Here is a 26,497-nt window from a genome sequence, read left to right on the forward strand (position 1 = left end):
GAAACAAATAGAAAAAGATCACAAATATGGAAGTTGTTAACCATACCAATAAACACTTTGAACACATTAAGAGACAGAGGTTGTCATAGTGGGTCAAAAAACAAAACAGTGTTATATACTTTCTATAAGAAATCCATTGTAAATATAAAGACATATGAATTAAAAGTAAATGGTTGAATAAAAATATACCATGCTAACACGAATCAAAAGAACGCAGAAACAGTTGTATTATTTTTAGACAAGGCAGGCTTCAAAGCAATGGAAGTTAACAGGGATAGAGAAAAGTGTTATATGACAATATAGAGTCATTTCTCCAAGAAGATACCACAATTCTTGATGTGTGAGCACCCAAAAACAGACCATCAAACAACATAAGGAAAAAATTAATAGTACTTCAAAAAGAAATAAATAATCTACTATCATAACTGGAAACATCAATACCCATTTGTCAGAAATTGACGGATCCATAAGGCAGAAAATCAGAAAGGACATAGTTGAACCAACAAAATGATCAATTAACTGAATAGAATAGACATCTACAAACTATTTCATCCAACGACAGTATAATACACATTCGTCTAAAGCTCACAAGTAACATTCACAAAAATAGACCACATTTTGTACCATAAAACACACTTTAACATATTTAAAACAATAAAAATCATACAATGTCTACTCTGAGAGCACAGTGGAATTAAATGATAAGTTAATAACAGAAAGATAACTGGAAAATCCCCAAATACAGGGAGACTAAACAACACACATCTAAACAACAAATAGGTCAAAGAAGAACATCTAAAATATTTTGAACTAAATAGAAATAAAAACACAATTTATTACTACTTGTGAGATGCAGTGAAAGTGGTGCTAAGGAAAATCATAGCATTAAAATATATTAGAAACGATTTAAAAATTAATAAATTAAATTTAAATAAAAAGCAAATTAAATCCAAAGGAAGAAGAAGGAAATAACAATAATTAAAAACAAAATCAATAAAATTTAAATCAGGAAATCAATAGAGAAAAGCAAAAGCTGTTTCTTTGAAAAGGTCAATGAAATAAATCTCTAATCAGACTAAGAAATAAAAGAGACGACACAAGTTATTAATATCAGAAATAAAAGAAGGCATCACTACAGATCCCATGAACCCTGAAAGGATAAAAAGGCAATATGATGAACAACTCTATGCCTACAAATTTGAAAACCTAGACTAAAAAAGCATTTTCTTAAAAGAGGCAAATTGCCAAAAAACTCACACAAGAAGAAATAATCTGAATAGGACTATATCTATTATAAATTGAATAAATAATAACTTTCCAAAACAGAAAGCACCAGCATGAGATGGGTTTATTAATAAATTCTATCAAATATTTAAGGATAAAATTATACTAATCATAATCTGCTTCAGAGAGTAGAAGTGGCAGGCCTACTTGCTAAGTTATTCTATAATACTACCATTACTATCACCACAAAAAACAAAGATATACAAGAAAAGAAAACTAAAGACTAATATCTCTCAAAATTATCAAAGAAAAAATTCTCAAAAAAGTAGCAAAGCTATAGACAACAATGTTCATTAAAAAAAATTATTCGCCAGGACCAAGTGGGATTTAACCAAGGTATATAAGGTTGGTTTAACATTTAAAAAAAATTTAATGCAATTTATTACATCAACAGGCTAAAATAATTGCATGATTATATCAATAGTGGTAGACAAAGAATTTGACAAATATCAGCACTAATTCATAATTTAAAAAGTTAGAAAGAACGTTCTCTCTTTCAGACTTTAGCTTTGAAAAAGACAGTAAGACACTGAAAAGACAAACCACAAAATGGGACAAAATATTTGCAAAAGACAAATATGATAACAGACTTTTACTGAAAATATACAAAGAACTCTTAAAACTCAACAATAAGAAAAGTTGGTTTAAAAAAATTAGCTGAAGACAGTAACAGACAACTCATATGATACATAAATGGCAAATTAACATATGAAAAGATGCTCTGCATCAAATTTCATCAGGGAAAAAATGCACATTAAAACAGTAATGACATACCATAACACACTTAGAATGGCCAAAAAATTATCATACTGACAATACCAAATGCTGACAAGAATGTGGTACAACAGAAACTTTTATCCTTTGCTGGTAGAAATGCAAAATTGTATAGCCACTTTGGAAGATGGTTTGACAAATTCTTACAATTTTATACAGTTTTTTTTTTTTATTATTGCACTTTAGGTTCTTGGGTACATGTGCAGATCATGCAGGATTGTTGCATAGGTACATACATGGCAATGTGGTTTGCTGCTTCCATCACCCCTTCACCTATATCTTGCATTTATCCCCATGTTATCCCTCCTGAACCTCCCTACCCTCCGCTGTCCCTCCCCTAGTCCCCCGCAACAGACCCCAGTGTGTGGTGCTCACCTCCCTGTGTCCATGTGTTCTCATTGTTCAACACCCACCTATGAGTGATAACATGTAGTGTTTGATTTTCTGTTCTTGTGTCCATTTGCTGAGAATGATGGTTTCCAGATTCATCCATGTCCCTACAAAGGACACAACTCATCATTTTTTATGGCTGCATAGTATTCCATGGTGTATATGTGCCACATTTTCCTTGTCCAGTGTATCATTGTTGGGCATTTGGATTGGTTCCAGGTCTTTGCTATTGTAAACCATGCCACAATGAACATACATGTTCATGTGTCTTTATAGTAGAATGATTTATAATGCTTTGGCTATATATCCAGTAATGAGATTGCTGGGTCAAATGGAATTTCTATTTCTAGGTCCTTGAGGACATTGACAACCATCTGATCTTTGACAAACCTGACAAAAACAAGCAATGGGGAAAGGATTCCCTATTTAATAAATGGTGTTGGGAAAACTGGCTAGCCATGTGCAGAAAGCAGAAACTGGGCCCCTTCCTGACACCTTATGCTAAAATTAACTCCAGATGGATTAAGGACTTAAACATAAGACCTAAGGCCATAAAAACTCTAGAAGAAACCTAGGCAAAACCATTCAGGACATAGTCATAGGCAAGGACTTCATGACTAAAACACCAAAAGCATTGGCAACAAAAGCCAAAATAGACAAATGGGATCTAATTAAACTCCAGAGCTTCTGTAAAGCAAAAGAAATAATCACTAGAGTGAACTGTCAACAAACAGAATGGGAAAAAAATTTTGCAGTCCATTCATCTGACAAAGGGCTTATATCCAGAATCTACAAAGAACTAAAACAGATTTACAAGAAAAAAACAACCCCATTTAAAAGTGGGTGACGGATATGAACAGACACTTTTCAAAAGAAGACATATATGAGGCCAACAAACATATGAAAAATTATCATCACTCATCATTAAAGAAATACAAATCAAATTTATACATGTTCTGGGCATATATCCCACAACTGTGCTCTTTGACATTTACCCATGTATTTGAAAATGAATGTACACACAAAAATCTGCACACAGATGTTTTTAGCAGCTTTATTCAAAATTGCCAAAACTTGGACACAATCAGGATAACCTTCAGTAGGTGAGTGGACAAACAAGCTGTGGTACATCCATACAGTGTAACATTATTAAGTGTTAAAAAAGCTATCAAGCCATGTGAAGATCTTGAGGAACCTTAAGGCTACAATAATAAGTGAAAGAAGCCATCTCATAAAGGATACAAGAGGATTCCAACTATATGACATTCTGAAAAAAAGGAATAAATATGGAGAATGAAAAAATAGCCAATGATTGCCAAGTAAGATTGGGGAGCAGAGGTAAGATTCATGGCAGAGAAGAGAAAATTTTTAGGGTAGTAAAAGCATTATATATGATACTATAATTATGTATCCATGTCACTATATATTTGTTCAAACTCATAAAATATATACCAAGGATGAAACCTAATGAAGAGAAATTATGAACTCTGGATGATTATGATGTCAATTTAAGAGTTCATTAGTAGTAACAAATATAACACTTTCATAAGGAATGTTCACAATGGCAACAGCTATGCATACACTGGAGCAGGAGATAAGTGGGAAATCTCTGTACCTTCTACTCAATTTTGCTATAAACCAAAAACTGCTCTAAATACATAAAGTTGTAAAATTGTTTCTATATGAAAAGGAAATCTGAGCATGCAAGCCAAAAATATTTTAACAATTAGAAATTAGGAGATTCATGTAGCAATTATTTTTTTTTCAGACTTTTATGATGCTTGTGGTATTAATAAGCATTCTACAATTTGTAATTTGTTGTCATTTTATTTCTTAATAAAAAATAAATGGACACAAATTACCTAATTTAGTCTCTGTAATTTTACATCCTCTGCTTAAAAGAGGCCATCAAAGTTGTAAAACCCTTAGGTTTCAGAACACCTGGGTTAGCTCTTATTAACCAATTAATTGTCACACTTTAACAATTAGATAAATATTTAATAAATATTTTAGAAATTATGAATTCTTCCAAAACTAGACTATTGCTTTAGAAATCTGAAAGTCAGGGAAACCACGACAAATCTAATTTGTCCCAAAGATAGTCTTCCAAGTAAAAATTCTCACATATTGCTTATAATAAGCAGTGTTTCTTATTCCTGGATGTGTTAGGAAACACATGGGTCTCATAATGTATTAGTCTATTCTCATGCTGCTGATAAAGACACCCACCCCCTTTGACCCCTTTGGACTTTGGGCACCAACCAGCACAGACGAGAGCTGGGTGAGGTTAAGGCCAGCTCAGAACTGGCCTGCAGGCATCCCTCAGCATGCATATCCTGGATGCTGTGGATGGCATGCTGAAGGTAGCAGAAGGCAGACAGATTTCTAGGCAGGAAGGGGTGGGTCCCTGGTGAAACCTCTTCTTCAAGACAGTAACAGCCTGAAGCCTGGGGTCCAGGCTGCCAGTTCTGGGTGAAATCCACAGCCTGGAGGGAGAACTTCATTGATGACCATTCAGCCAGTCGAATGGTACCTTTTCAGACCTCCTCCGACCCCATGGCTGCCCATGGACAAATCAACAGGCACTTTCTTCATTTTGAGGACATCAAACCCCCAGACTCAGCCAGATTCACACCACATCTGGATGGCTTGCCTGCAGAAAGGAGCTACCCACTAGGAGTCTCCTGTCTGCTGAGAGCTGGACACTTATGAGGATGGCCTGCCTGCAGAAAGGGGCTACCCACTTCAGGTCTCCTGACAGCTGTTCTGTCACTCAATAAAGCTCCTCTCCACCTTGCTCACTTTCCATTGTCCACATACCTCATTCTTCTTGGATGCAGGGAAAGAACTTGGGACCCACTGAATGGTGTGACTGAAAAAGCTGTAACACAAATGGGCTGAAATACCTCCCCTGCCCCAGCCCTGCTCACAATGGTGCAGGCAACAACAAAAAAGATGCACTGCAGCCCTTTGGAAACCCCAGACCTAGGTGCTCTCCAAGCCAAGGCTGTGACACCTTCTTTGGGGTTCTGTGGTTCCTGGCATCTCCAAGCTTCTGAGATGCATTGTGTTTCCTTCATCCACATTCTGGTGCCCACAGTGGAAGGCACTTGCAGTACATCTGATCCAGCCACAGTCTTGCACAGAGCTGGCACCTGTGCCAACACCTGGAACTGTTCGCTCTACTGTAGCAGCCAATCTTCCTGGCTGTGCAAAGTGGCTGGACCCCATGCTCACTCGCTCACACACCCCTTGCTGCTCTGCACCTGCACCTGGCTCAACCTTGTCAGGCATGGGATCAAGGCCGGTAGCGTGGCTGAGCAAAGCCTGCTGGGCCGAAGGGTGGAACAAGCCCAGTGGGCCCAAGCAAAACTCAGGCAAAGGCACCATGGACCACAGAGGTTTCTGGCTTGAAAAGGGACACCCTAAGGATCCTATGACAATGTGGCTTTTGAAATAGAAAGAAAAAAAGGCTTTCTGCATATTTTTTGTCCTCTCAATGTCATGTCAACTATTCTATGTATGTAAAAACTACATAGAATAGTTTTTAAAAGTGAAGTCTCTCTATATAAAGTATGCAAGTATAAAGAATGAAATATATTCAAATAATCAGAAATTTAAAATGTCATAAGCAAATCACTATATGCTTATTATAAAGTCTGTCATTTTTTCATCTTGTTTTATTATGTGGTTTATTGTTGTTTTATTATGTGATTACATTGTCTTAGGATCAAGGCTTTACTCACCATTTGTTTACTCACCATTTTTTTCAATGCTCTTTTCTTTCCCACTCTAATATCTATAAAAAGAAAAATTTATTACAGCTTTATTTTCTGTAATAAGAAAATATTTGGTTTTTAAATAATTGACAATACTTTATGACATACATAGTCCTTCATCACAAATATTTGACTCCTGCACCTGTATAGGGGCTATAAAATCATGTTTAGGAAGAAGGTCAGTGTTGTAATCTAAGGAGATTTTGAATAATGAATGCCCCTGAAAAGCAAAATATTTTTCCATCTTATAATGATTGCTACATAAAAAGAGCTAAGATGGATACTCCCAGTAGCTTTATTTTCTTTGTTTTGAAATTAAATTTTCATAAGTAGAATATATACTGAAATATAGACTGTCACATTTTTCAGTTTGCAATAGATTCAAATGGAAGAAGTGTTTGTATTCATATTTTTGAAGAAATATACTATGTCTAATCTGAAAACATTTATTGTATTTCCATTTTTGAAAATTAGCTTAAACAAATGTTCCTCAAAAGTCCCCTAGTTTTATCTTTTGAATCCATGAGTGGACATATTTCATTGTAAGCTTTGTCTTTGTCCTCTTTCAATATTTAATATTTTTTTTGTCTTAGGGATCTCTTTTAGTTCCTCTTCTCTTTTCTAAAAATCTCTCTATGGCTTGAATTCATGTCTATAGCCCAATGAGGAGAAATTGTATATATCCCATTACCCTTCTTTCTGAGTTTCAGACATATGTACCAACCGTTTCTCGGGGGTCTTTATTTGGATACTGTATAACAACATCAAATTCAACACGACCAACACGGAGCCATTCAGCTTGCCCAAACCCCAAATTTGAATGGTACTATTGAACATTTAATTAACAAATTTAAAACACAGGAATTCTTCATTCTGTATGTAATTAGATACAAAATTATGTCACTCTTCCTCTTAACTACATCTAAACTTTCCTACGACCCCTTCTCCATAACCGCCTACAACCATCTTTCACATTGCAGCCAGTGATTTTTAACACTCTCTTGCCTAAAACTTTTAGATGGCCTTCCATCTGGCAATAGAATATATACTAAATTATGAAACATAATGTCTTAGTCTACTCAGCTGCTATTCAAAAATATCACAATCTAGATGGCTTAAATTAAAAAAAAATATATATATATATATATATTGTCTCATAGTTCTGGAAGCTAGAAGTCCATGATCAAGATGCCATCAAATTTGGTCTCAAATGAGGTTTCTCTTTTTGGCTTGTAGACAGCTACTCTCTCTATATGTCCTCACATGGTCTTTTCTTAATGTATAGGCAGAAAGATAGAGACAAAGGGGAGGCAGATGGGGGGAGAGAGAGACAGAGAGACAGAGAGAGACAGAGAGACAGAAAGACAGAGACAGAGAGAGGAAAGAGAGCTGTGCAGTGTCTCACCTTTAAAGGACACTAATCCTATTAGATCAGGATCCAATACTTATGATCTCATTTAAACTAAATTATTTCCTTAGAGGACCCATATCCAAATCACTGGATATTGAGGCTTTAACATGAATTTTGAAGGGGCACAAACATTCAGTCTATAATATGTGATAACAAATCAAGAGCTGGTTTACACTATCCACCCTAACTTGCCTTAATATCACATATCTTTCAATCTATGCTGAGCTTGACTGAATATTTCCATGTTCATTTTATTTAAAAAGTATTTTTTCAGCACCTGAAATCTTCTAGACAATGTTATTACCTGAGGAAACATCTGAAAGGAAACCAAACACCTTCTATTTTATAAACCTTTACTTTTATAAACACTTTCTATTTTATAAACTTTTTACTGGAGAAAGACAACAAATAAATAATTAATGCAATCTCCATCTGTACTTCTTCCCCCACTCGAAATCCCCAGCTCCCTTTTCAATCTCTCTCTCTCCCTCTCACTTTCTCTTTTTCCTTCACTCTCCTTCTCTTTATCTCTCACGAGTGCAAGCATGCACATGTGTGGTCACAAAAACACACATATTTCAGATCTTAGGTCTTTCCTTTTTCTTCTTCTTCTTCTTTTTTTTTTTTTTTTGAGATCTAGTCTCAGCCTTGTCCAGGCTGGAGTGCAGTGGCGCAATCTCGGGTCACTGCAATCTCCGCCTCCCAGGTTCAAGCAATTCTACCGTCTCAGCCTCCTGAGTAGCTGGGATTACAGGTATGCACCACCAAGCTCGGATAATTTTTGTTCTTTTAGTAGAGATGGGGTTTCACCATGTTGGCCAGGCTTATCTCAAGCTCCTGACCTCAGGTGATTCCCGCACCTCTGCCTCTCAAAGTGCTGGAATTACAGGCAAGAGCCACTGTGCCCAGCCAGCTCTTTACTTTTTCAAGTGTTTTTTCTTATACCTGTAGACTGAATCAGATTGTACCTAACCCATGATGTCAAATCGCACTGTGGCAATAAAATATGATCAGCTCATTGAATCAACTGCCTCCCGCCAGAAGGATAGTGATGATACCTTCTTGTCACCATTACGTGGTGACTGATACATCGTGGACTCTCAGTAAAGACTCATTGAGGATAGATGACTAGTCATTCACTGAGTTTAAAAGTATTTAATTTGTTTATTTACCTTTGAAGTACCCAGAGCACTTAATATGAAAATGTGGATTATTAATCATTAAAATACATTGTATTCTACTTTTTACAAATAATTTTATTATATAACTTTTTCTAACAGCATCTGTCAGAATTATTCATCTATATAGCTAATTTTTGATTAACACTCTTCTATAATCTTTTCCTTTTCCCACACTTGGGCCAGGAGTACATCTCTCTGACTCGTACTCTCAACATTTGTAAGCTAATGAGTTAATGGTGCCCTTTACTCTCAACATTTGTAAGCTAATGAGTAACAGAATTGCAATTCTTTCAGAGATCAAAGAATCACACGGAAGATCTTTTCTTTTAACAGAACTATTTTACTCTAGTTCATTAGTACTCAACATCAAACGCACGTGTAGAATAGAAAGAGCCTATTGTCAATAACTAAATAAATAAGCTCATTAAAATTTAACTGAGCATGCAAGAATTAATGAACAATAAGAGTTTTCATAATAAACATTTTAAGTGCTAATTGGTTCCAATGAGGAGTCTTAAGATTACAATTTCTTTAAAACCTGTGGTATGCTGCAAACATACTGATATATAATAATTATTATTACAAGAAAAATATTGATGTAAAACACTGTATCAGTTGACCATAACGAATATAAACAATGTCACTAAGCTGAACTTCATGAGATCTACAGTCAATAAGCCAAACAATCACAGGCTACATCATCAGAATGTAGCTCTACATCCTCAGAATAAGTTGATGGTTAAATTTCTGTTGGGTCCCATGATATATAGATTCTGATTAAATACATCAGAGGTAGGGAGGCCTGATATTTTACATTATTCAAAGGCCATAGATAAGATGTTTCAAAACTTTCTGTTTTCACAGAAACATAGTGTTAGTTAGTTTTCATTTCTTACCCCACACACTTAGGCCTATTGAATGCCTTATAGTTTATTCAGTGGTGGGCCTGAATAATTTAAGAAGTGTTTGTGTTATTAAAAACTTGCCATTTGAAAAAGTAATAAACATGCTTGAAAAATGATATTTTTATTTCATTATTAACTAGCATCTACTGCTTACTGGGCTGTGTGCAAGCAACTCAAGCACCACACAGCTTCTCAAACTTCGGAATCAGACTGGACACTATCACCCTCATTTCACCTTCCTCACTTACTTTTGTGCAGCATTTGCTTCTCATCAGAGCAACTATCAACAGCTAAACTATTGACTTACTTTTCTTCTTTTTTACCTTAACATGAATGATTTCTCTTCAGAATCTGCTTTGAAGAGCTCTAGAGGTTCCTTGGTGATGCCAATTAACAGAGTAGCTAATAGGGTGATACTGCAGGTATCAGAGCAATAGGTATGAAAGCAGAACCACACAGTGTTATTTATTTTATTTGCATATGATTATTAAGAGATATGGCATCAAAATATTTGCAAACCAACCCTAAAGGAGATACATATGTATTTCATATATATATATATATATATATATATATATATATACTCACACATACATATCAGCTCAGTTGCAGCATGCTATATATTAATAATTGTTATTATCAATATCACTGAAAACCATTAAATTTTCATTTAATTAATGGAATTAGATATATGTTGTGTGGGGATCTTGAAGTAAAACCTCAATTTTAATGATTCACTGTAAGGACCCAGAGAACTCAGAGAAGCTTCTGTATTCATAGTTATGACTTATTATAGCAAAAAAATACATTATAAAAACAGTAAAGGGAAAAGGTGTATGGGTGAAGTTTGGCAGAAACCAAAAGCAATCTTGTAGAATTTAAGGGACAGTGTTTAATTTTCCTACCAACACATATAAGTAACCAGGGAAACACATTCAACCATTGGTATCCAGGGTTTTTATTGAGAATCAGTCACTTAGGCATGCAGAGTCCCATGTGACTAACCTTACTACTTAGACTCCAGGCCTCCAGAGGTCAGGCTGATACAGACAGGCTCAAATCCTCAGGCATACAAAAACAGTCATTCATGATTAATCACTTGATTAGCATAAACTATCAGACTTGCCCAAGGTCTTGTGGCATACAAAAACACTTCTGCCAGGAAGACTATTTCAAGGGCTCAGAAGTTATTTCGCAGGACCTTATCAAGTTCTTGCCTTTTCTTTGAATGTGCGGAGTTTAAGTAACCCTGGCCAGGTATAGTGGCTCACACCTGTAATCCCAACAATTCGGGAAGCTAAGGTGAGTGGATCACTTGAGGCCAGGAGTTCGAGACCAGTCTAGCCAAAATGGGAAAATTCTGTCTCTACTAAAAATGCCAAAAATAAATTATGCATGCATGGTGGTGCACACTTGTCATCCCAGCTACTTGGGAGGCTGAGGCATGAGAATCACTTGAACTGGGAGGCAGAGGTTGCAGTGAGTCAAGACAGACCCTGTCTCAACATAAAAATAATAAAAAAGCAACCCTAGCTGGCCTAGTTAATTATTCACTGTACATCTACAATTGGCTTTAACATAAATACCAACAATGATGCTTCACTTCAGATTATTTTTGTCAAATCATTTTTCCTATCTCATTTGTTCACTATTTTATTTTTTAACTCCCAGTTTTATATCTCTTCATATTTAACAGCTTTATTTTATACCTTCTTCCCTCTTTTTCGCATTAGTCAGTTAATTTATACCTTATGTACAACATGTGCTTTCAAATTCATGAAACGTATTGATATATAAAAAACACATCGCATTTTGCACATATAACTAGAACTGGAAAAATCAACAAAGTGTTTTTTTTTTTTTAAATCTGTCAACATTGACTTTCAATATGGGCTTAAAACAGGAAGATACTGACTCCTCAAACATATGACTTCCTATTCTACTTTTCTTTTCTACTTGACTGATAAGTGGAATTGTCATCCTTTGTATTTTTAGCACTAAAAGTTACCCACAGTCTGACTGCAGATGATGTGAAACTGGAGAAGGTGAGGAACCACCACCACTGTCACCACCAGGAAATCCTGTGTTGAACTGCGCTGGAGGCGATGTTTCTATAAATCAAAGGAGAAGAAACAGTGTCAAGTTTGAATTACATACAAGCTTTATAATAATTTCAAGGATAGAGGAAATGAGGAGGTACCCATGAAGTAGAGAGAGGTTAAAGGCATCACACATGACTCCCAGATCCTTCTTTTCTGCATCACACTCTCTGGTCCAGAATACTTGATAATATTTCAAAGGAGGTTTGCAGGTCCTGTCACAAAAAGAAGAACATTTAGAATGTAAAACATGTCCACTCATATCTATATGTACACCCAGACTATACAACATTTTTCAGGAAGCCTTGCTCCATTAATCCGTAGATCTTGGGTCTGGTTACCATAAGCAGTTCTAAGCTAAGGATATCCTGCTCAAAGTATCTTATAGGTGAGGACTCTCCTACTAGCAAATATCACTGGTCTTCTTACCAAAAGATCAGCTATCAGACTGTTTACAAAGAGATTAGACCAGCTCACGTGGTCTTCTTTCTTTCTCCACGAACACCTTTTTCTCTACCCCACTTGTAATCAATAGTTAGGAGAGAATTGAATTATGGTCCCAAAGCTTAAACTTCTTCATCTCCATTTTGTAATTTCAGAGAAGGGTATGGAAGAGAATATGTCAGGAATTTGCTCCATGTTACTATTAATCTATAAATCTAACATTTTTTCTTATGTGCCGTGTAGTTTTAACAAGTGATAATGAGCATGCATTGCTTATATAATGGGAAAAATCAAAGGTGTATTTTTCTAGTCTCTGTTAACTGAACTTCTTTATGGGCACAGTGAGTAACATACTGACTCTCCAAAGACATAACTTTCCATTATAAATTTTATTTCTTACTTGAATTATAGATGCAAGTTGTCAACCTTCAAATTCTAAAAACTATAAATAATCTACTGAAGTTATCAATAAACTATTCCTCTAAATTAATTGCTAAATAGCTCATTAATTTTTACATATATAATATCTGCCAATTTGTTAACTCATTCATATTCTTTATCAAAAGATAAAGAATAAACAAAATACACTCCTTCCTTAAAAAATAATATGAGTTTTTAGAGTTTTTAACATGCTTGTTCTTTTTAATAATCTTTGCTTTAGTGCATGACAGGAGTTTATAATTTTCCCACAGATTGAATGAAATGCTTAAAGCTGAAAAGTAATTTATAGGTATTCTTTGTGTAATCTACTTACTTTACATACTAAAAACTAAATGGTTAAAGTAGCTGGCCTGTTACACAGTTTTACAATGTCTCTGTTCTCAGCACCTTTTGTATCGTACCTAGCAACTCAAATAATTCCTGAATGTGCCATTGTGCTTTCTAAATTACATTCTACTACTTATTCAGTTGCTCCTAAACTCAACTCAACATATTGATTTTAATTTAAATAAGATTTATTTCATTTAAAAACCTCTATGTATTCTCCTTCTTCACTGAAAGTATCATAAATTATATGCATCATATTAAGCAGTAGAGAATGACAACGTCTTGCTTTTAAGCAACTCAGAAGATTGATGTAATATGTTTAAAAATATTGCTTTAAATCATCTAAAATTCTCATCTAATTTTTAATTTAGAAATGTCACAAACAGAATTCACAAAAAAATGAAAAGATGATGTGTAATTGAAGTGAAATTTAAATCAGTCAGAGAAAGTACAGTTGAATTTAGGGAAATTCCCGTTAACTTAAAGTACTTATTAACTTTCTGCTTCCTTTGTATATATATAACCAAATACAGAGATGATTAATGCATTATGTGCATCATCTTTCTTGTTAATTACATTCTAATGTAATCTCGAATGACAGTGTAATAATAATAATGCTGTACATTTATAAAGTCTATTTTCAGACAACAATGCCACTTTAGAATCCAATGTGTATCCTCAAAACACCAATTTGTTGGATTTTTAAGCATATGAAGTAAGTGGATTTATATTTCTAAAGCTAGTTGGAATATTTGGGTAAATAAACATAAATTATGTTATTGGTAGGAGTCTTTTTATAAATATTTTAACAAAAAACTTCACTAGAGTAAAATTTAGAGAAGTATTTGAAGCGTACCCAAATAGAGTGAAAAAAGAAAAAATATATGTGTAAAATCTGGTTGGATCTGGTTTTGTATTTCTAGGTTTAAATATATTTAATATTTACCAAGTAAATATTTAACATCCAACATGTAATAAGCACCACATCAGAAACTGAATATCACAGAAAACCAAAGTTTTACTCTCAAGGAGTCACTGTTCCCGTGGAAGGCACAGGCTAAAATTCCCAATTTATAGTGTGGTAGTATAAGCCCAAATATTGCATATATGCAGCAGCCTGTGAGAACAAAGACAAGGAGAACTACATTTATCCAAGAGGTTAATATTAAGGTGAATGTTATCTAAGAGAATATGAGGGTTCACAACTCATAAACAAAGACATGTATTGCTCTGTTAGGAAAGTTTCCAACTTCAAATAAGGACCGGTTTAACACTAAGATTATCATTTCTATTCAGTGCTTTTTAGCAACATACACAGACATTAAATGAAAATAAGTGTATATACTGGAACAGAGAAAAAATTATAAAATAGGTAAATGATGTGATATTATAACAAATAGAGTAGAAAATGTTTCTCACTAGAACTCAAATGAATAAATAAAAGTTAAAAAAAAGTACTGCACTTTGTATTCTGTAACAAAATAAATCAAATCTTTTAAGTAAACACTTTTCCTGTTGGGTATTAGAGAACATTTTGAACTTGAAAATTGGAAACTTGAAGTTTTGTCTGTTTTAAACGCTCTCATGCAGAAAATTCAGCCTCTGTAAGATAAATACTCCCAACTGCTCCTCTCCAAGAGGACACTTGTTTGTGCATGTAAGAGCAGGCAGCATAGATAATTCCATGACTGGGAGGAAAAATGGGAGCTACAATTGTCCATACTATTTTCTGCAGCATGCTGGTCTGGTTATTGGACTGTGGATTGCTTCAAACAAGTCCTGATATGTCGTTAGGGCCAATGTGTTATTAGCCACTACTTATGTATATGTTCCCAGCTGTGTATCTGTTTGCAAAGGAAAAGTCTCTTTCTTCCAGCTTCAAGCCTCTGTAGGTTTACCAGTTTTCTTAGCAACTTCCTGTCCCTAACTTGGTAATGTGAATGTTTCCTGATTCTCTATGTGGAATACTAAGGCATGTAGAGTCAGAAGTTCTCCTTCAGTCTTTGTCTTGCACGTTTCCCTGTGCCACTACTGTCCAAATTTCCCCAGCAGGGCACTAGTTCTAGCATTCTAACTAGGAACTGGGAAATAATGTTTTTTTCTTCTTCCCTTTCTATCTATTTAGAAAAACCCCTAACTTTGAAGAGGAGATCAGTCAACATGTGTCTAATTTTTTGTCCCTCCTGCCTCTATCCCATAATCTCTTTTCCACAATACGTGTTTGGATTACGTGACACACTGGTCTTAACAGCATATCGGGACATGTTTGCAGCAATCTCCAGTCCAACAACCAGATCAGCCTGTTGCAGAAAGAACTATGGGCACTTGTAACTCCCATTCCTACTTATTCTTCCTGCCCTCATGCATTTCTCCTCTGTCACAGCCCCCGCCCCTTCTCCATAAGAGATTTGTTCTGTTCCTTTCACAGATTCCCAAATTGTGAATTACAAGCAAACAGAGAAACAGGTTGAGAAATAGGGAAAGATGAAGTAGGAGGGTTACCAAAAATATTATTCTTATTATAGCCCCCAAAACTCAAGAACATCAAGTATAGCTACACAACATGTAAACTCATAAATTCCCTATATACTACCAGAAACTGGCTAGAAAATAACTACATGTATGGTTTGTTTCCATATATGAAGCCAGACAAAAACATATTTGTACCAACACATTTCGCTAAGTTTGAAAAGATCAATTTTGTGAGACAGAATTTTTAAACAATTACATTATATTCACTCAAAACTATAAAATTCCAACACTGGAATCAAATTGCTATCCAAGAGATAAGGGAATTTCCTTCTGTGACTTTGGAATTTCACCATAAATTGCTATATGGTTATTTTTTTGTAAGTATATAACATGAGCAGCAATGCATGGGATATTTACATGGACTCTGTTCTATAAATTTTTAATTCATCTAAATATAGTTATCAAACAACAGATCAATACAGAAATAATCATTATTGAAAATAAGTTTTGGTGTTTGGCTTTCATTATTTTAATAATTTCAATGTTAAAATATGACTATGGTATAAGATACCATCTGTTTTCCTACATAGAAAAATTCCCACATCTAAACACTAAAAGTGCAATTATTAGAATGTTAAAAAACTAATATCCTGTAAGATTGTCTGAAAGGATTTTGGTCCTCTCATTGGTCCTTCCGAAAATTAGTTGTTCCTTTTTAAGCTAAATAATCTCCATTTTCCCAGTGAAACTTCAAAATTTGGGTGACAGTATAGTTACCCTGAATGAAATGCTGACTTTTCTTACAAGGTCACACAATAGAAATAGGTGCCAGTGTTTAAGAGAGACTGCCGTCTTTTCAAGGATAAATTAACATTTCTAACTCTACAAAGATTGGGTTTAGTGTCAGTGGTACGCACATGCATGGTAGCAATTGTCTAGTGATATCACCATCTTCGAGAATAATTCTTGTGTATCACTGATATTGCAATGGAATGTCATTATTAGCTATTGTTTTAAAAAATAAATTTGTTAAATCTGGAGCTTTACACACTTGTGGAAATAAAATTATATAAAATTAAAATTAAAATGTAAATATACATACATAACTCAAATATATAATGTATATATATTTATGAATGAAATATACATGTCATAAGTGATAATGATGAATCATCAGTTTATAGTTGATTTTCTGGTTTCTTCATGTAATATTTTCTTAAAGTATGGGTTATGGTAAACTACTATATTGGACATCATAATGTTATTTTTATTATGATTTGAGACAGAATAATTTAGTAATAGCCTTTGGAGTTTGAAAGCCCTAATTTAAAGTCTAATTTACCATATGTTGACATAAGTTTTCTCAACCATAAAACTGGGTATCTACCCTGTAAGTTTTCTTTTATTATTATTTCTCAGCATAAACCAAATGGTAAAAATTAGTTTTAAAAGAGCTTGCTAACCCAAACAATCACAAACTCTTCTTTGAAAAGTTATGTTACTTATATTTGAGTGTAAGAAAATTATGGGATGGTTTCTAAATCAAAAGACATTACCAGTAAGTTGTTAAGCATTAATGTTTAAAGAACAGCCTACTCATCTCACAGTCATAGAAACACAGTCATTGCAACTGTTAAATCAAACTAAAAATCTAGAATCATTTTTACTTCTTTGGAAGTAGAGAAAAATCAAGTATTAATAACCATAAGAAAAACTTGGATAATCTATAAAATTATATTTGTTTAATCCATGAGAGAGCTGAGAAAACAAAGCAAACTGATTAAATGGAATTCAAAAGGTGCCATGCTTCTCTTCACTGAAATCAGTCATATAGATTGTTTCACTTTGGTAGAGTATGAAAGGAAGAGACAGCCACATAGAGACAAACAAGGAGGAATTTTAAGCATTCTTAAAGATGAAGTAGAGGCCAGAGGCTAGTATGAAAGTTTAAAATTCCTGAGGTACCAGAAACAAGGAGACTTTGTACCTGTTTGCCAAATCTCTTACACAGTCTTCCACTGACTGCTTGGGTCACAGGCTAACCTCTTGCATTTCTGGAGTTCCAGCTCCAAGCAATCCCAGTGTAGGATGCTGATGGAATTATACTGTGGGTCTGAGATCTCTGAGCAGGCTGCAGAGAGCAAACATGCAGATGGTGGAGGAGAGGAACAGAGCTGCTCCATGGGCAACAGGCTGCCCTCTTACCCAGAGTGCCAGCCCCGAGTGGGGTTGGCACAGGAGGTTGGTGGAGGACTATTGCAGATCTGAGATCAAGGAGCAGGCACACAAGGGATGTGGCAGAAGATCTGAGAGAGAGAGCTCCACTGTGACTCAGGCATGCAAGGGGTGCCTAAATTTCAGAGCAAAGTCAGAGGATCTTGTGATAAGCTTGAGTGTTATTTGGGGATGATCAAGGAAAATACACACAAAATAACATTATCTTACCCAAGCTTTGTTGGGAGACCATTCAGAGAGAGTGGAATGGAGCCACCATCTTGAAGGGGAAGTGGGGAGGACAACTCCCTAGGGAAGGGAAACAGGCCATGTCATTCAGCAGCAAGGTCAGGAGTCTCTGGATCAGAGAGCTCTGAAAGGCAGCAGTGGTTTGGGATCATTTATAGCTATAGATTTTATCAAATCTATGGCCAGCAGATTGGGTGCAGTTTCACAGGTTATAAAAAGCAGACAGGTGCTAACAGGATAAACACATTTTAAATGGGACTATATTTAAAGCAGGGATTTGAGTTTGGTGCTGGCTGGCTTTGTGCTCACAGTCTTCGATTGCTGTGAAGAAGTACAACATAGGGACTAATATGAATTGGCCATCTTTAGGCCATTTATATAACAAATCTAACACAAGCTGTCTGTACTCTAAGACCAGTATGTGTTGTGTGCTATTAATGGAGAATGAATATGCCTGTGCCCTGGATCTTGCTCTGATTTTAGTCAAGAGCTACATGTGGATTTGATAGGTGTCATTTTTAGACAGAAGTTTTTAGGAACCAGTGCATGATTCTTCTGCTCTTTCCAACTTCCATAATCACAGCTGCTGTTTATGATGACTCAGTCTGCTTCCATGAGTGAGCTTAACATAAAACAGAACACCAACAAAGTCAAGATGAATATTCAGTGTGAGCAAGAAGTATACCCTTGTTTTGAGCTAGAAAGATTTGGGTTTGTTTGTGGCCATCAGATGAACCACCCCAATATATTAGAAAAATGCAAATGGATTTTAGTTCTAATTCTGATTTAGTCATTGGTCAATGAAAATGTAAGTTGCTATTTTACCAAGAAGGCGTGATTTGTAAGCAATTGGTCATAAGTGAACATTTTTATAAATCCCATTTGACAATAGAAATAATAGTGAAGCAGGCATATTTTTATATGTGCTAGTCTTTTCCACTGACATCCTCATCACCACTACTCATAGTTTAAAGATATTATGTGAGTCAAGCTTTCCTTAAATTCTCAACTTTGTGTAACACAAGTGGCATTTTTAGCTCCCAGGCCAGACATAATTTTGTCTTATGCTTACTCTAAATTTTTATCACAAGTCATAAGCTGTTTTGTGGATAAATTTATCACAGAATAATATTTATATCTTTAAAATTGTAGTGAAATTACAAATAAAAGATACTGACATACCTTTTAGAAATATAAAAATACAGAATATATTGTAACTGTTCTTCACTCCAATAATTCAAAGGAAAAGTTTATGTATCTCAATAAGAATTTTGCTGTGGATTGTGAAGAAAATGGCAAACCAGGATAAATTCTATAAATATCTATTGACTACCTCATCAAATAATATATTAGAATGTCTTAATATAATTTACTTTTCTTAAAATCCTACAATGCTTTTTTCAAATACCTATTACATTAAATGTTTTCTTTTCCCTCATCTCTGCATCCTTATTCCAAATTCATTATCTTAGACCTGAACCACACAATAGTTCATGATTTTCTTAAATATTGCTATCTTCCCAAACACTTCCTTTTGTTTCAACTTCATGCTCAAAAGCCTCTAATCATTACTATAAGATAAAACCCAGTTGGAATCTCTCTCTTCACCCCATCTACCACTGGAAGATAAAAGCCTATCACTTCCCAAAATGAATTTTGTTTTCCATAAAATTTCAATTTCCTTCTCTCATCATTCTTTCAAAATCCTCTCCATCTTATAAACTTGTAAGCTCCATAAGGTTGGAGAGTCTAGTTTTAGCAGCACAGTGTTTTATAGGTTATGGATGCACATACATATCTGTTAGATCTCTCCATTTGGAACACCCAGAATTTATCAATAATTATTTTATCTGATTTTAGAGAACAAACTGCCCTTCTGGGCATAATGCAGAAAGGATATAGTTACTATGCTGCTGACAAAAAGGTTAAATCATGTCTGGATGCTACTCCAACTTATAACCAAATCAAATACATTTTATATGGTTAACTCTGCTTATCAGAACTTTACTTTTAGAGGGGGCCAATTTGAGTCATACTTAAAGCCTCTATTCAAAATATCTTTAAGTACTAATAATCTTGAAAAAGAAAAGCATCTGCTTTATCTTGAAGCCAGTCACACTTACAGTTTTAAATATAGCATGAATCTCATAGAAAGTCTCTTGCTTTACCATTGCATAAATTTATCAGATACATGAACACAGTTCTAACTAAAGAATAAACCTGTCATTTCCATCAATAAAAGGCCTGTTAAAAAAAGTGATTATTATGGTAGAGCTGAAAAAAAAATAGGAACTTGCTTTAAGGTATAAGAAGTAATATGTAATACTAATCAAAAATGCAAAACAAAAAATAAAATGCATGAATTAAAAAATAAAGTTGCTAAACAAATATTGAAGACTACATTTTTCAGCTAAGTAGATCATACATAATTAAAATATTGATAAAATATTTTATTTTTATAGTTAAAATTTTAAGACGGGGAATTTTTTACATTTTAACATCTCTATAAATGGTAGAATTTTTATATTCTTGATTCATATACAACCGATACATTTATTATTCTTTGTGATACATAAATGAATGGCCTTTCTTATAGATTACAAGTTAGATTTCACAAAATATAAATATGTGAACTATTTTAGGATTTGTAGTGATAATTTTACAGCATATTACAGATTGCATTCAGGATAACTTAATTTCTAAAACATTTAACTTAAAATTGTATAATGAAATGTGTGTAATTTATATGATCAAAGAGAATTCTCAAAAATCTATTTAAAGCACCAGTTCTATATATGAAATGAGCATTCCAGGAAACATTAGCACCAGAGCTTTTCTGAAGCATCTTAAAAAATAGTTGTGTGAAATGAAGCAGTTTAAATATTTTACACTTTGGTATTATGAAATATTAATGTTCAAACGCCCACAAACGGAAAGAATAAGGTCAGCAAAAGTTGTGAAAGACAAAAGACTCACTTATAAACCTGTCTTTGAAAATAGAATGTAAGGATTTACCCCCAACAAACAAGCAAACAAATAAATAAATACATTATATAAGTTTATTCTGTAATTTAAGATTTAAATATTAAAATTTGGCTAAAAATATTCACGGATATTGTTTTCAGTTTGGAGGACTATCTTCTAAAAGCAGTGAAATTTAACTTAATGTGTTTTAAACCTTCTCATGTTTTTATGCATATAAATGATAGCCAGATTTTTCTTCTTTATCCCACCTAGCTATTTTTCATACTAATTACTTGAGTGATATTCTAAGGTTGTTGTGAATTTTTAAATTATTTTATTGGAACTGTCTTCGACTTGAAGGCTTATATTTGTAAAATATGTTGTCACCAAAGCTTAAATATAATCCAGTAGCAAAAAGTCCAAGACATTTAAATTATTTTTATTGACAATTGCCATCAATGTTTAATTACATTTAATGCTATGTTACAAACACAATCAAAAATGGTAAGGGAGATATTATCACTGACACCACAGAAATACAAACAACCAACAGAAAATATTATGAACACCTGTATGCACATAAACTAGAAAACCGAGAAGAAATGGATAAATTCCTGGACACACACAACCTCACTTGATTGAACAAGAAAGAAATTGAATCCCTCAGTAGACCAACCATAAATTCTGAAATTGAGGCACTAATAAATAGCCTACCAACCAAAAAAAGCCCAGGACCAGATGGATTCACAGCTGAATTCTACCAGATGTACAAAGAAGAGCTGATACCATTCCTACTGAAAGTATTCCAAAATATTGTGGAAAAGGTACTCCTTACTAACTCATTCTATGAGGCCAGCGTCATCCTGACACCAAAATGTGGCAGACATACAATAAAAAAATAAAACTTTAGGCCAATATCCTTTATGAACATCTATGAAAAAATCCCAACCAAATACTGACAAGCCAAATCTAGAAAAACATTAAAAAACTATCCACCATGGTCAAGTAAGCTTTACCCGGAGGCAAGGTTGGTTCAACAGACTCAAATCATTAAATATGGTTTAGCACATAAAAAGAACTAAAGACAAAAATACCATGATTTTCTCAACAATCAGAGAGAAGCCATTCTATAAAACTCAACATTTATTCATTTAAAAAAATCCCAATAACCTAAGTATTGAAGAAACCTACCTCAAAATAATAAGAGCCACCTATGATAAACCCACAACCAACATTACACTGAATGGGAAAAAGGTAGGAGCATTCCACTTGAAGACCGGCACAAGACAAAGATGCCCTCTCTCACTACTCCTATTCAACATAGTATTATAAGTTCTGGCCAGGGCAATCAGTCAATAGGAGAAATACAGGGCATTCAAACGGAAAAAAAAGAAGTCAAACTATCTCTGTTTTCAGATGACACGATACTCTACGTAGAAAACCACATAGTTTCAGCCCAAAAGCTTCTTAAACTGATAAATAAATTCAGCAACTCTCAGCATACAAAATCAATGTGCAAAAATTATTAGCATTACTATATACCAATAATAGTAAAGCCAAGAGCCAAATAAGGAATGAATTCCCACTCACAATTGCTGTGAAAAAGAATAAGATACCCTGTAATTCAGCTAACTAAAGACATGAAAGATTTCTACAAGGAGAATTAGAAACCAGCGCTCAAAGAAATCAGAGATGACACAAAGATATGGAAAAAAAAATCCACGGTACTAGATAGGAAGAATCAATATTATTAAAATGGCCATACTACCCAAAACAATTTATAGATTCAATGCTATTTCCATTAAACTACCATTCACATTCTTCACAGAACTAGAACATACTATTTTTAAATTTGTATAGAACCAAAACTCCATGGTACTGGTACAAGAACAGACACATAGACCAATGGAAAGAATAGAGAGCCCAGCAATAAGACTGCACACCCACACTGTCTGATCTTTGACAAATTTGACACAAGCAAGCAATTGGGAAAGAGTTTCCTATTTAATGAATGGTGATGGGATAACTGGCTAGCCATATACATAAGATTGAAACTGCACCCCTTCCTTACACCATATACAAAAATCAACTCTCGATGGGTTAAACACATAAATGTAAAACCTAAAACTATAAAAACCCTGGAAGACAAGCTAGGCAATAACATTCAGGATATATGCATGGGCAAAGATTTCATAATGAAGACTCTGAAAGAAATTGCAATAAAAGCAAAAACTGACAAATGAGATCTAATTAAACTAAAGAGCTTCTGCACAGCAAAAGAAACTATCAATGTAGAAAACAGAAAACCTACAGAATGGAAGAAAAATTTTGCAAACGATTCATCCAACAAAGGTCAAATATCCAGAATCTGTAAGACACTTAAACATATTTGTAAGAAAAAACAAACAACCCCATTAAAAAGTGGGGAAGAGACACAGGCAGTTTCTAAAAGAAGATAAATGCATGTTCAACAAACATATTTAAGAAAGCACCACATCACTCATCATTGGAGAAATGCAAATCAAAACCATAATGTGATACCATTTCACACTAGTCAGAATGGCTTTTATTAAAAAGTCAAAAAGCAACAGATGCTAGTGAAGCTGTGGAGAAAAAGGAACACTTGTACACTGTTGGAGGAAATGCAAATTAGCTCATCTATTGTAGAAGGTAGTGTAGGAATTCTCATAGATCTAAAGACATAACTACCACTGGACCCAGCAATCCCATTACTGGGTATATATCCAAAGGAACAGAAATCATTCTAGCATAAAGACACATGCACATACTTGTTCATGGCAGCACCATTCATAACAGCAAAGACATGGAATCCACCTAAATGCACATCAATTATAGACTGGACAAAGAAAATGTGGTACCTATACCCCATGGAATACTATGCAGCCATAAAAAAGAACAAGATCATGTCCTTTGCAGGAACATGGATGGAGCTGGAGGCCACTATCCTCAGAAAACTAACACAGGAACAGAAAACCAAATATTGCATGTTCTTACTTTAGGTGGGAGCTAAATGGTGAGAACATATAAATAGGAACAACACACAGTGCAGCCTTTTGTAGGGTGGTGGGTGGGAGGAGGGAAACAATCCAGTAAAACAACTGATGGGTACTAAGCTTAATACCTGGCTGGTAAGAGAGTCTGTACAACAAATCCTCATGACACAATTTTACCTATATAACAAACCTGCACTTGATCCTGCACTTAAAATAAAAAGAAAAAAACAACAAAAGCTTTTCTTCATTACAGGAAGAAGAAAAAATATTATAGTGGTAAATTGATTTCTCCCCCTGTAGAGTCAGGGTTTTTTAGCCTATATTCATGTGGAACTTTACAAAATTTGATAATTATGCGTAGTAATTAGTGTTAGAATAAAAGTCTTCGTAAGACTTTCTTTGAAAGATCACCTAAATTTATACAAAATGTCATACCAATATTTCTCTGACAATCATACTTTTCTTTTCCATGGCAATATTCCACAGAATATTGGTTTCTGAAATACATTAATTCAGTCTTCATAGTTTCCTAATCAGGCAGTCATTGTGATTTATAAAATATAAATTTTCCACTTTCCATGCATTTCATTATTATCGCTGACAAGCAAATACAACATTGGCATTTAATGAAGTCAGCCAGAAAAAAAAAGCCATAATTTAACCCTAAACTTTAAAAAAAATTTAACTTACAAATTAAATCAAATCAAATATATAGTTTTGTCTCAATTAAACTTACCTTTTTATAGATAAAATCTGTTTGTATTTTAACAATCCATAAACACATTTACAAAAGATGTATATTTTATATATTCATTTAAGTCTTTTTTCTTAACAGCAGAAGAAAAGTAAACAGAAAAAAACGATACAACCTAGCATGGCATATACAAATTATCATCAATTGAAGTAATGTATGAATATAGCTGTATATTTTTCATTTAAAAAAATTATTTGCTTTAAGTTACATTTCTATATAATAAGAACAAGTCTACTGTTTTCTAAGGTCTCTTGCTTCTCACTACCTTCAAATTGTCCATGTACTTGCAGGCTTATTACCAAATCAGAACATCTATTTCTAAATGTGAAGAGGACAGACATCTAATTTACTCTGTAGCATGACCTGCTCATCACTGCCATTGTTTCTGTTGTGGACACATAGAGTTGCTGGGGAAAACTGGTCCTAGACAGCCTAATGCATTCATGTTCACTGCTGAAATGATGGCTTAGAACTGCAATGATGTACAGAGTTAATAACATTACTTTAATGCAGATCACACAAAATACAAATTGGTGTGGTTGGATAAGGTAAGTGACCCAAGGAATGTGAATGCATTGGATTCAGCTTCCAGAATGTTGGAACCTTAAACAGAAGCAAGTTTATCAGAAAATACCTGTTTTTTTGCCAGCCGGATGTGTGTGTCTTTGCTGCTTTTCTCATTCTATACTTTCACTGCTGTGAAACAGAAACCACAGTGAAGAAAAGTAAAATTTTGATTTGCCAATGTACAAGCTTGGATAGAAATATGTAAAAGTTTGCTATTACATTTTACTTACCTGCCTTTCTTATTGGATTCCACTTTATTTTTATTTCCCATTTGTGCCTTTTGATAATGAATTAGTATTCTTTCTCCACATAATTTTGTTATCAATTTATAACAGTTAAGTAATACTGTTAATACGTCAATGAGTTTCCCAGAATTTTATTCTCAATTATGCAGTAGATCTTCCCTAGAAATATGCATTTCCTCTGAATCTTCTAGATCTGCAAACATTTTCTGTTAAGGTCTAGCTTATACATTTTATGCTTCACAGACCATACAGTCTCTGTCACAACTATTCAACTCTGCTGTAACAATAGGTAAACAAATGAAAGTGGTTATATCCTCAAAAACCTCTACTGATGCTAAACTTTGAATTTCTTATAATATTTGTGTGTCCCTGAAATAGTCTTTAAAGTTTTATTCAATACATTATAGTTTTTTTAAATATTATTTGCTGATGAGCTGTGCAAAAAGAGGTGATAGGATAGATTTGGCCCAACAAACTGTAGTTTGCTGGCCTCTGTTCCAGCTCTGGAGTTCTCCAACCTAGCTGCATATTGCAAGTAGGACCTAAACCAGATTAATGAAATTATAATATAAACCACAGGGTTTGTTATATTTTTTAAACTTCCTGGGTGATTTCAGTGTTGATATGCTGATCTTTTCTGAAAATAACATCATTTTTAAAAATTCAGGGTTGGATTTTTCTCCTCTCTCTATTTTTAACTAATGTCCATCTAAGCTCAATAGGTATTTGTCAGAAAAGTGTGAGAGAATTGCAGATTGCTCTGTTTATACAACACTCAGTGGGTAGGTTGGTATCTTTTTTAGACCTACACTTTGAAGTCAGGTTGAGGTACACATATCTTAGTCTAATTCTCCTTTACTAGTAAAATATACTACAGTTGCATTTTTATCCTATCCTTGAGCTCTTGTTGGTTTGATGCTCTGACACAATGTTAATACATGAAAACCTGTACTTTCAAACACATGTAAACTGCCACACTGGTC

At 34.2% G+C, this 26,497-nt stretch overlaps 1 long non-coding RNA gene across 1 annotated transcript; it reads right to left on the reverse strand.

The window, feature by feature from the left end:
- Window positions 1–752: 752 nt before the first annotated feature.
- LOC116527506 lies at window positions 753–23,046 on the reverse strand. The gene is made up of 3 exons (XR_004258587.1): window positions 22,884–23,046; window positions 7,916–7,922; window positions 753–765 (listed from the first exon to the last, which is right to left on the reverse strand). It is a non-coding gene; the product is annotated as an uncharacterized LOC116527506 (long non-coding RNA).
- Window positions 23,047–26,497: the final 3,451 nt, after the last annotated feature.

The sequence above is a fragment of the Sapajus apella genome, unplaced genomic scaffold, assembly GCF_009761245.1.
Source record: "Sapajus apella isolate SASKATOON/1434 unplaced genomic scaffold, GSC_monkey_1.0 scaffold55, whole genome shotgun sequence".
NCBI classification, from domain to species: Eukaryota; Metazoa; Chordata; class Mammalia; order Primates; family Cebidae; genus Sapajus; species Sapajus apella.